General features: G+C 38.8%; 1 protein-coding gene across 1 annotated transcript in view; it reads right to left on the bottom strand.

Moving 5' to 3' along the window:
* MICU2 (mitochondrial calcium uptake 2) overlaps positions 1-12941 on the bottom strand; it is a 133564-nt gene that overhangs the window by 41370 nt on the left and 79253 nt on the right. The window lies entirely within an intron of this gene.

The following is a 12941-nucleotide window of genomic DNA, read 5'->3' on the forward strand; positions in this document are numbered from 1 at the left end:
TGCCACAATTATGATGGAATGCTGGTTTAAAGGACAGTATTTTCAAGGGTGTCTACATATTTTACATATGCAATCATCTAATTTTCAACACCAACAGCATATCCATGAAACAATGGCGTACAGAGGCACTTTTCATGGACAAAAAAGGCATTTTAGCTTTTTTAGTTGTATGAATACCAAGTCTACTTATAAACACACAAGTTCTGTGCTGTTAGCCAAGAAAGTTAGTTGACAACTATAATTAAGAAAACACTGCCAAGAGCAGCTCCATCAGTCTTCATTTGCCCTCGGCAAACCTGGGTATTTTGTCACCTACTTTTCTGGAAACAGAAGTGTTTCCATCATCTATTGTTTTTTTACTCTAAGATGTAGAATGGACCTGACATCAATGTTAGCATTGCTGTTAGGAAAGGGCTGAATTAAACAAGGCTGGACCTGCACACACAGTAACACCCTTTTACACCTGGCTTAGGTCTGACAAAAGGTGTTTAGATTCAAAGAATGAGTAAAATCACGAATATAAGCAACTCTAACAACAATAATCAAAGGACAAAGTAAAAGTAGTTACTACTATTTGTAAGAAAACATAATTTTACATGTCTTCAAGACTGCTTTATTTTTGTAATAAGGAAATTTAATTTAATTTTGAATCAATCTTTCTCCACAGAAATTCAAATGTGAACAGTATAAAATAGGTATCTTTTCCTAGAAGAACAAACTCCTGTGCTTTTCATCAGTAAAGTCACTAAGATGGTTTGACCCGAATCTCTTTTTAGCTCCATTTCAAACAGACAAAATTACAAAAATAAAAGAAAAATTGACCTCCCAGCTTTTTAATTTCGGATGGCATTCATTGCTATCTTTGCTGAATATTGACCTTGCAGGTTCAAGGTCATACTGAGGTACTATAAAACCATTTTTTAAATGAAAAATTAGGATGAGAATAGCATTAAGTATATTCACAATTGAAACAAACTCTCATTCTGCAAAATGATGAGTGAAACAAACCTTTTAAATGCGATGGGTTTTCAGCACAATCCTAATTTGAGGATCAGGGCATTTAAAAAACAACACCCACTGTATGCAGCTCATGCTGTGGCCTTTAGAGCAGAGCCCACCCTGCAGCCTTGCCTGCCATGGGAACGAGGATTTGCATTTCTTATAACTGGCTGCCAGCTTTCATGCAAGCTGAACTCTGAGAATCCTGCACCAGTGAGCTGGGTTAGATAAGAATTGTGTATGTTGATTTCCTTGGGGAGATGCTGTTAAAATTTCTGTTTAAATTAGCCTGAAACAGAAGATCTTTGACATTCAATAGTTTGTATTTCATTCTCAGCCCTCTTAGATAATTTTAATGATACTAGACAAGTATGTTATATTAACAAAGTGTGCCTTTTTTAACCTACTTTATTTTTCTTCTCATTCTTTAAAACTCTTCTATGAATTTATGAAGTACTTACTGCTAATGAAACCAATAAAGGACAAAAATTCAAGCTAGCAATTATTTCTCTAAGGCCTCCTTTTGAAATACTGATGATATTGGAGATAAATGAAGGATAGCAAAAAAACTTTAGGCTTTTTGAAAGCATGACAAACCAAGTGGTCAGATTGCTATGCTAGCTCCTGGCAAACCAATATCTGAATAATAAATGAGCATGCAATTTAAATGAATTAAGAATCTACTTCAGCTAGAAAGCTTTTACTGAACTACTGCATTGCTCCATTGAAAGATAATTGATAAAAGTAATTTCAATCATGTGAATTAGTAAATTGAACCACCTGAATTGAATTCAAGTATGCCCAGTGGAAAAGGCAATTTGCAATAATAGAAGCTTCTGCTATGCTTTACAAAACAAGCTTTGCATCTGTCCTTCTTTATTTAAAGCAATCGTTCCTCTGAGGAAACAAGAAATACAGAGCGCTGGGATGGGGCCAGCACTGGCAAATCTCCATTTCAGAAGAGCAGTTGCATCAGAGCAAGTCAATACCAGGAGGTTTCTCAGTGAGTCAGGCAGCCGGGGGTAAAAAGGGTGGGATGCTGATGCAGGGAAGAAACATCAAAGGATGTTTAGGAAACTGAAACAGACAAAAGAATTAAGATAAGCAAGTTTTCAAAACCTCTTAAAGAGACTATGGAACTGAGTCACCACGAGTTCCAAAAAAACCAAAGGCACCAGGGTAAAAGCAGATGCTCTGGTGCCCACTACAGTGCTTGCAAACAGCTTTGTCCTCACTGGGACTGCAGCAGGAGTCTGTGGGAAAGGCAAGGAGAGCAGGGGAACACCTTCTCCTTAGATACTATCCAGGGAAAGTGACATACTCCCAGATCCCCTCTCTTTCTAATAATGTATCCGAGCTGCAGGTAAGGAAAAGATGAGAATATGTTCAAACTTCCAAGCTTATCACAAGACTTGTACTGCAAGGACATACAGGATACAGAGTCACTTCTCCCAAAGAACTGCAGCAGTCTCACAGGCCTGTACGGGCAGCCCTGCAAAGGGAGCACGTGAAGCGAGCTAAGACTTCACATGAAACACACAAGCAGCATGAAGCCAAGCAGAGAGCACAATTGCAGCTGAGCATTTCCCCAGCAGGAGAGGCTACCAGTCCTCTGGACAGGCAGAGCTCAGAACTGGAGGAGCATCTGGGAAAAAAAAAAAAGTGTCATGTGAAATGCAAGTTCTCAAACTCCCAAATAAGCACCTCACGCTTGGTTCCTCTGGCCTCATTTAGATGTCTCAAAATTAGGTGCCTAAATCTGAGTTAGTGATCTCTGTGGTGCTTTGCTGTAACTATGATGGTGTGAGGACATACACAGGAAAAGGTTTATAATTAACTCTGAAATCTGCTGCTCCTATTTCAGATCTGAGGAAGAGCTCATATGCCCAAAAGCTTGTCTAATTTTTCCAACTTAGAGCAACTGGTCTAATAAAAGATATTATCTCTTTCTGCAAACTTCATCCTGGCTAATGACCTTAGGCTGCCTTCATAGTCAAGGGAGAGAAACAGACAGAGAAAGGACAATTTATTCCAGGTTGAGACAGGTGTCCAATCCAGGTCTTGCACTTATCTGTTTCCTTCTTTTAAAGAAATGCTACAATTACTTCCTCTGACCTGGCATTCAGCTTTTATATATGTGAGTTGAGCAAGTGAGTCCTTCTGCATGCAACCAGATAACTCACACTGTGACTTCTGTCTGTATTTGTTGTATCGGTAATCTGTTTTTTCCAACCTCCTACCTAGCAGCCCCATGTTAGCAGTGCTAAGGGCATGTATTCTCTGTTTTAATAAGAACTTAATCAGATGCAAGGACAAAGTTTACTACAGTTCAAGAGATGGAATGGCTGCATAACTGCAGTAATAAAGTCTAATAAAGGACAACTAAGATTACCTGGAAGGAGCTGTATCCGTAATACATATTTCTGAGACCAGAAGGGTGGAGAACAATTCCTGCAACTTACAGAGAACACTATGGAGTTCAGACTTTTGGGATTGATGGCATTTCCTGACTCTGCAAAAAACCATGGTCCTTCCCACAAAGAGCAGGCAAGCAGAGCCACAACCCCCAAAAATTCCTGTTACAATGTTTAAGATTGTAGTCAGTCTTATCTAGCAAAGAGAACCGTATAAACTAGACTACGCCTTCAAGAAGACTCAATTAAGGAACTTTGATCCAACTCTGAAATAAAGAAGATATAATTTGTGAATCATCACTCTCCTTAATTCATCATCTCCTACTGTTAACAACACCTAGCTTTTAAATACTACAGGGTCAGAGCACATTCAAGATTACTAACATCAGATGAAGGTAAATTATTATGACAGCCTCCTAGCACTAGAGGTTTAATTCTATTCCTCTCCTAGGCAGTGTTAGAAGTCATGATCTCTGGCCTAAGGGTTCTGAAATCTACTTTATTGCTAGCGAAGATTATTATAGAAGAACAAATAAAGAGGGGTATAAACAACAACAGTGAAATGACACAGTTAAAAATCTGACTGCATACACAACTTGAGCAAATTGCATCTTAATTATAAGCAGACATTAATTTGGATTCAGAATGAAAATGTGTGCAAATCATCCCACAATCAAAATGAAGGAAGAAAAGGTCAACATCTTAACGAAGTCAGAAACTGATTCTTATCTCACTATGCAAAACTTGATTTAAGCTTATATGCTCAATATAAAGGCCCCATTACCACAGCAGCAACCATTCTTTTTGTCTCATTCAGCTACTTCCTTTACAATATGTATTCTGAAGATCTTGCCTGTCATGACGAACTGTTACTTTTCACATGCATCTTACAAAATGCAAAAAAAACCCCATAACCAGTTAAAGACTAAGCACAAGAATATTAAAGATTGCTTATTACAAATTGGGTTCTCTTGCTGGCAAATGTAACTGAGGTGTCACGTGGAGAATTCATCCATTGTGTGGGAATGTATCATCAGGATAAAGCTACCTTACAGCGGCAACACCTTACTAACCCTGGAATGAGAAAAAAACATGTCAGAGAGGGCCATCTTTTCCACCTTTTTGCTCTGATGCAATTTATCCCCTAAGCACGAACTGCAAATAATTTCAAACTGTGTCAAATTATATGAAGTAACTGTATGGTTTATTACTCTTTGATATGTACTGAATACTCCAACAAGAAAGAATTACAGACAATAATGCCAGAAATAACACGAGGGTCAACCACTTTGTCCTATTGCTCCCAACAGACTTTGGCTCATGCATTATCTTATCAGTTTAGGTGCACACAAATACATGTTCACACATTTGAAAGATAGTATAAATACTAAAATTAGTTTGGAAAATGGCCTCAAGTTGCACAAGGGGAGGTTCAGACTGGAAAAACTTTTTTACTGAAAGGGTTGTCAAGCATTGGAACAAGTTGCCCAGGAAAGTTGTGGAGGCACCATCCCTGGAAGTACTTAGAAGACATGTGAATGTGTTGCTTAGGGACATGGTTTAGTGGTGGACTCCACTGGGTTAGGTTAATAGTTGGACTTGATAATTTTAAAAATCTTTTTTAACTTTAATGATTCTATGATTCCATTATTTGGCTTCAAAAGACAATAGAATCACTAAGGTTGGTAAAGATCTCTAAGATCATTGAGTCCAGCCACTAATGCAGCACTGCCAGACCCACCAGTAAACTGTGTCCCCTAGTGCCACATTCACAAGTCTTTTGATCACTTTCAGGGATGGTGATTGCTGCTGATGACTGCTTTTCTGGGCAGCCTGTTTCAATGTTTGACCACTCATTTGCTGAAGAATTTTTCCCTAGTACCCAGCCTAAACCTTCCTTGGTGCAATTTGAGGCCATTTCCTCTTGTTCTGTCACTTGTTGCCTGGGAGAAGAGGCCCAGCCCCACCAGGCTACAGCCTCCTTTCAGGCAGTTGCAGAGAGTGATGAGGTCCCCCTGAGCCTCCTTTTCTCCAGGCTGAACACCCCCAGCTCCCTCAGCTGCTCCTCACAGGACTTGTGCTCCAAACCCTTCCCCAGCTCCGTTGCCCTTCTCTGGACACGCTCCAGCCCCTCAATGTCTTTCTTGCAGTGAGGGGCCCAGAACTGAACACAGGATTGGAGCTGTGGCCTCACCAGTGCTGAGTGCAGGGGGACGGTCACTGCCCTGCTCCTGCTGGCCACACCAGTGCTGATGCAGGCCAGGATGCCATCGGCCTTCTTGGCCACCTGGGCACACCCTGGCTCATGCTCAGCTGCTGTTGACCAGCACCCCCAGGTCCTTTTCCACCAGGCAGCTTCCCAGCCACTGCCCCCAGCCTGCAGCGCTGCCTGGGCTTGTTGTGACCCCAGTGCAGAACCTGGCACTTGGCCTTGTTGAACCTCGTACAATTGGTCTTGACCCATCGATCCAGCCTGTCCAGATCCCTCTGCAGGCCCTTCCTGCCCTCCAGCAGATCAACACTCCCACCCAAATTGGTGTCATCTGTGAATTGACTGAGAGTGCAATCGATCCCCTCATCCAGATCATCAACAAATATGTTAAACAGGGCTGGCCCAAATACTGAGCCCCGGGGAACACTACTTTGTGACCAGCCCCCAGCGGGATGTAACTCCACTCAGCACCACTCCCTGGGCTTGCCCATCCAGACAGTTTTTTACCCAGTGAACAGTGCACCCACCCAAGCCATGAGCAGCCAGCTTCTCAAGAAGAATGCTGAGAGAAACAGCGTAAAGGCTTTTTCAAAGTCTAGGTAGACAACATCCATAGCATTTCCCTCATCCACTGGGCAGGTCAAAAATTGGTGAAATGAATTCAACTCCTTTGTTTATGAAATAGTTTGCTTCTTAAATTAATTCATCCAAGCACAAACTTCAGGATACTGTTGATATTGCTTACTCCTAGTAGAACAGAAAGAAAAAAAAATCTAATGATTTACTAATGAAGTAACTAAAAAATTTAAATTAAAACTGGAAATATTAAGTGAAAAAATTGTATTTATTAACGGTATCAGATTGAAAAATGCACTGGTTACTGTAATTCTCTTCAGATACAGGACATTTATCGTGTCCAAGCAGTAAATAGCTGACATATCAGTGCATCTGGCAATTTAAATTACTGCAGTGGGTAAGCAACCAGGAGCATTGACATTTCACATAAATTACATGGGTTCTCATGAGTGCTGTAAATATAAATATCTACTTAGATCCAGTTTATGTAGAAGCTCACTTTTTTTACTGGTTTTCCTGTTTCACCCTATCACATATCAAAATAATTTACACCATCATTAATGCTTTCTCTTTTGTTGTTTTGTATTTTTAAAAAAGATTTACTTCCACTACAGCAACATGCAGTAAAAGGTCTTAGAAATATTGCCAAAAATATTCAAAGAGGTGACAGCTGATTAGAAAAATATAATGGAATTTTACTAGAAATATCAGTTTGGGAAACTGTCATTCATCATATTATAGCTCTCCCTAGTCAGATCTTTAGAAGAAAAAAAAAACAGAGAGAAAGAGGTGGCTGATGTTTTTCTATACTGCTATTGCAAAATCTGGGAATCTCAACAGCGGGATGTCTGATTTTTATTGCTGAACTATTCTAATGATGGTGGTAATCGTGTTTCATTCTCATAGTACCTTGTCCTTCCATCAAATGTCTAGAAATTGAGGCCTTCAGGGCTGCCTTACATCCCCCACAGAGCAAACACATCCTTTAGAACATCTTATTGTTCTTATTTCCTTCCCAATGGTAACATTCTAGGGAATACATTAAAACCAGCATCTTTCTGGTGATTGTGAAAGATGGTCACAGGACTTTCTGAGAAGCTTGTGGGAAAACCCATGAAGTGGGGCTCCTCCACGGTTAAGAGAAATTACCTCATTCACAGAATAGCTGAAGTTGGAAGGGAGCTCTGAAGGTTATTGCAGTAACTAGAATGTCCTTATCTTCTCATGATGACAACAGGAAAAAGCTCAAAGCAAGGTCAGTCTGGATCTGTTGCCCAAGACCATGTTCAATTTGGTCTAGCATATGCTTGCAGACATTTGTTTCTAGAAGGGTATGAATACAAGACATCTCTCTAATTTAATACAGTCACCTGACCAATCCTTCCAAAAAGAAAATATCAATTTATGTGCTTTTGTAACATACACTAACACCAAAAACATGGAATAGTTGGTAGGTTTCATAGGCAGTTTTTGGCTTTTGCCCCCTGGCTTATACTAAGGGCAACAACATTCTCATGCAGTGAAGGCTGTAGCCTGGTTTCAATTCTCACTGACAACCTACAATATACCATTTTTGCCTTATTTGTTGAGGCATGAGAGTAGTAAGCACTGGATTTAACAGTGAATTGGGGCATTTTACTGAAAGGAAATAATTCTGTATTGGTTATTTCATTAATGTGAAATGTGTGTTTAAGCTCAAGGCCTGGGACATTTAGTCTTACTGTCCAGAGCACAATAAACACCTAAAATTCAAACCCTTATTATGCTTCTCTTCCAGAACAAAAGCCCCATTCATGAACATGCAATTCACAGTGACTAGCTGTCTGAGGATGTTGCTTTTGAGTTTAGAGAACAATTACTATGTAAAATTACTTTGTAATTTATAATTGTAAATTATAATTATATAGATTCTGTTTAGGAACGAGAGGATTAAGCAAACACCCACTAGATGGTGTTCAATTACTGCATGGGGGGACTGGGCTAGTTACACGTCCTATTCACCTCTGCAGCAGACTCTTGAAGAAACATCAAATACATTTGTATTAGAGGACAAAAAGAGGATGAAATAATTCTCTTAACTGAAAATTTGGAAAGGCTTTAGTAAATTATTTACCATCTGTGTTGAATGTTAATAAGAGGAATTTCAAAAAGATATGGCAAATATAAGCAAAAGAAAGCACACAAGGTTGTTTTAGGTCCACTTGCTACTAGTCAACAGTTTTACACCAAAAACCTTGTACTTTTGCAATTGATGATATTATCTGTGTGTTCTCCACCTTCCCAAATTCTGCTGACATCATCCAATGAAAGACAAGGGTTCATAAACACCAAAGAAACATGCCCATTTTGCAATTAGTATTATTAAAAGGATGAACTGAATTATTGGATGTCTACTCTAGGAGAACCTAATGCATCCCTTTCTTTTTCAACAGAAGCTTAATAATTGCAACTAATCCCCATTAGTGAATCAGCTTAAGGAAGGAAAGGAAAAAAAAAAAAAGAAAATAATAAAACTGCTATTTTAAGGGAAGAGACTTTTGGCATAGGTCAGTATTGTAGCACTTCGGATGTCTTAGATTCCTGGGGATGACAAGGATGATAGTGATAAAGGGAATTGCTATTCAGAGCTGAATTAAGATTATACTGTCATTGCAGAATTTCCAGAAGGAACCTTTTTCTTTAGGGTTCCTTAGGGTTTCCTAAGGCTCTGAAGTGCAATCTTACATGAAAATTTTAGGAAGGCCATTTTAGTGCAGATGACACTATTTTTTCCAACAGCCATTTTGGAAAGATAAGGACATTCTATTAACCATGTTTAGGAATTTTCATATAGAAGACACTGTCTACTGCTTTGAGCATTTACTGATCCTGCACAGACCTACTTCACTATTTCCACAGGTCTCCAGGTTCAAGCATTATTGCAATCTCTACTTTTTCTCGCCTTCTTCCTTCTCTTGTTTAATTGGAGTTCCTTTCAGTAGTTGACTCGCTTTCCTTCAGTTGATGGTCCACATCATTCTCACCTTTATCTTTAAATGAGCCTGGAGTTTCTTTCCACTTCTAAGATTAGCTCATTCTGTTATCAGTACACAGAAAATCTCCAAGCAAACCAGTAACTGCCCCTGCTGAGTCTGACTTGTTTATACACCATTAACATCTGCCACATAGCAATTAACAGATGTTTGGAAAGCTTTCCTACAGCAGGGGCTCCGAGGGTATGTAAATGACAACAGGATGCTCCTGTTTTTTAAGCTATGAAAGGTTTAACCTATTTTTGCCATGCAAAAAGCTCAGTGAAGAGATGCTGTTAGGTTTTGTAAGTTTCTCAGAACAGCAGAGTGAAGACAGTTACATAAAACTAATTTGAAACATTGCCTTTATTCAGTAGACAAGGTGGTAATGGAAAGAGGAGCAGGATCATGAAAAGTCTGAGAACTCCCCTAAGACTGGAAAGAACTAAAGTTAAAAGAAATCATAGAAGAGCTTAAAAACAGGTGTTAATCATATCTTATTTCAGTGGTCAAAACAGCTTGGTAAATTTGCAACTTAGAAAAAAATTAATACTGCTAATAGTATGCTTAAAAATTATTGACATGATGTTCATCAGCCTTCTATAGCAGTAGAAACAAAAAGTCTTGTGCACCAATGGGAGTACCTCCAGTACACTAAAGAATGAACTTTGCAGACTGAATAAGAGAAGAAAAGATAAGCCACCACTTGACCCTTTGACTTCAAACTCCTCACAAAATAAAGAAAAAAATCTGTCAGAAAGAAAAAAAAATCTAGACAAAGAAGATCATTAATTTCTTTCAAAAAAAAGAAGTTGTTATTTTCTAGAATTGTCTTATTTCCTCAGAAAAAAACTTTTCTCCCCCTGAATTCAAATAATCCGATGAAGCAAACCTCTGAAACACATTTGGCTTTACCCTGGCTTTTATTTTACAGTCAAATTTTCTGAAGAATTCTGACCATATGAAACACCAGAGGAAACACCAGAGGAAACATTGTAATAGGTCAGGACAGAAATGGAACAGAAATATTTATTCAGTACATATAATTAAGAAGGCAAATCTAAATGCAGAAGTATACTTTATATCAAAATTCCCACTAATGTCTCATTTAACTTGCAGCAGCCCTCAGTATACTGGGCTTCTGTGTCCACCATTTCCAATTATCCTTGTGTTGTCTCTTTCCTGCCATTCTCAGCTTCTCTGACAATACTAATTTCTCCTCCAAGAGCAATTGTGGACCGAAAAAATGAACAATTTTTTCTTTTCCCCAAGCAAAAGTGTACCTTACCTGGGGGCATTAAGCCCTTGACTGTACATGACTCCCTAAGAGGCTGTTCTTTGCCAGATCTCTCTTTCTGTTTTAATCACTGTACAATGATTATGTCAAAAATTTCCTCACCTAAGGATGCAGAAAATAATTTGCTCTATCCCAGTATCCTCAGCTTGGCAGACACATGGAGGTACAAATGAGGACCAAAGCACCTTTGGTGTTGGAAGCTGTTCTGGACCTAGTGATTGTGAGTGGAGGACAGGCTACACGCATTTCAGCATCTTGCACAAGTGAGCATTGCTTTGAACCATTTTTCTCCTTAACTAAAGCTGCAATCTGACATTCAGAAGTTTCAGCAACAATCTTCATTTAATAAGTTCCTGACTTCCATTCTTGTTCCATCCCTTAGACCACAGTGATTGCCAGCGGATTGTGCTGTAAGCCAGGAAACAATGCTGGCTTCACACAGATAAATCGGTCTCAGAAAAGCATGGAATAAAGATACCCACATGAAGGTGTGGAATGGATGGCCTCATCCAGACAGAGGAGATAAAAAAACCCTCAGGTTTGCTAACCTAACAAGACCAGTGCTGAGTGGTAGCTTAATTATCCATAATGTATCACAGAGCTAAGATTCAAAAGAAGAAAATTCACTATTTTAGGAAATTGGAAATGTGAGCATAAGAGCAAGAGGGTTTATAGAGACAGTGACTACTTTTAGGATAGGGATATCAGCAGAGTTTTTAAGCAACAGAGATATTGTGTCACTGTTTTCCAATATAACCAGTGGTTAAAAATTATGTTAAATTGAGTATGAAAAAATGTACGAGGTCTATATTTTAAGTTTGTTTTATTTTAAACTGCTGAAATAGGAGCTGACTTATAGAATATATATGATAAATTTTGAAGTGCTTAGCTATGAAATGTTAAAGACAAGTACTAAGCCATGAAGTATTCCACTAATAGAGGATACAAATCCATAAAAATACATTACAAGATATTACATGTTAACTTAGGTTAGCAGTGGCAATAAATATGGGTGTTCTTACAATGGTTTGGCTAAGCAGATATCCTTTCTCCCCTTTACAGAAATACTGGACATAAAGAATAGCAACTGTCCTCTTGAAACAAGCATTTATTTTAGCTGCAGAGGAGACAGATTGAAATGACAAATGAATCAGAATTTAAATGGGCTTTTTATAATTCTCATAGTTGGTACAAATGAAAAGCAAACAATGGACAGCTTTCTTCTAGTGAAAGTGCAGAGTAATTTATGTTGCTCAGTGTACTTTTAAAATGACCATACTGGTTTAAAAGACCCTCTCACTTTTTCAGCAGTAGAGACTGCCTTTACCACCATACAGCTGGCAAAAAATGTTTCTCCTTAGCAAATTCAAAGAAAGCCAGAGAAGTAGATGAAATTTTTGAGCATTAGATTTTATAGTTTCTCCCAGGAAACTGACAGTGAAACAGAAGGAAGCTCTCACATTCTATATTGCCAAGAAAACCACAGAAAAGAAATAAATGCTATTGTTAGGGTGTGAGTGACACACAAACACATGTACACCCCTTCCCCAGAAGAAACAAAAATGAAAAAAAAAAACCCCAACATTTGGAGGGGAACAAAAAAGGAGAAAAGTCCTCTGTGTACTGCAACTGGCAGTTTCCCTAGTGGGATATGTGACTTATTATGAGCTTGCCAATACCAATGCAGCAGCAAAATTTCACTGCCTCAGTAGTTCCAGAAATACTGGCACAAAGGACATGCATTCAAGACTTGAAAAGAAGGCTGGCGCCTGGGAAAACGAGCTGCATCATTCTGAAGACTTCAAACATCAGTCCTGAAAGACAACTGGAATAAACTGAAAAACATCAAAAGGTATGTCTTGGCCATGTCTTCTATTTAAATTCCATGCAAGGAGCCCATTTTAAAATTTTTATTAAGCCACGTATGATTGCAGCTCTTGGTAAACAAAGTCGCTGGACACTGGCATTTTATGTATACTAATCAGCTGAAAAAAGCAGCTAGAAAAACCAAGAATGGCCAGGTAGGATGGATTTGCACCTACTAGCAATGCTGAACTATTTTTGTCTAGGAAGGATTTGTTAGAAAATGTAGTATTTTTTTGTTAGCTGTGTCTGTAAAATCCTTTCACTTTCAGGCTTTTCCAGGTCTGAGAGGAAACATATTTAAAAAAAGATGTAGCCAGCAGAATGACCAGGTGCTTGCCAGCAGTATGGACGATGGTGTGAGTACCTTAGCTCTCTGAGGGACTGGACAACAGTGGATGACTGATTTGATTACTAAGATTTGTCTCTTGTCTGCATTCTCCTTTGCAGTAACGAAGCTGGTAACCCAAGGGAGGCACTGCCATACAAGCAGGTGGCTCTAACAAGAGGAACCTGTGTGTTTTACACATGGAAAAATGTCTTTGAACTCAGTATTTGCTTTTGTTTCA

This window comes from Vidua macroura, chromosome 2, assembly GCF_024509145.1.
Source record: "Vidua macroura isolate BioBank_ID:100142 chromosome 2, ASM2450914v1, whole genome shotgun sequence".
Classification (NCBI taxonomy): Eukaryota; Metazoa; Chordata; class Aves; order Passeriformes; family Viduidae; genus Vidua; species Vidua macroura.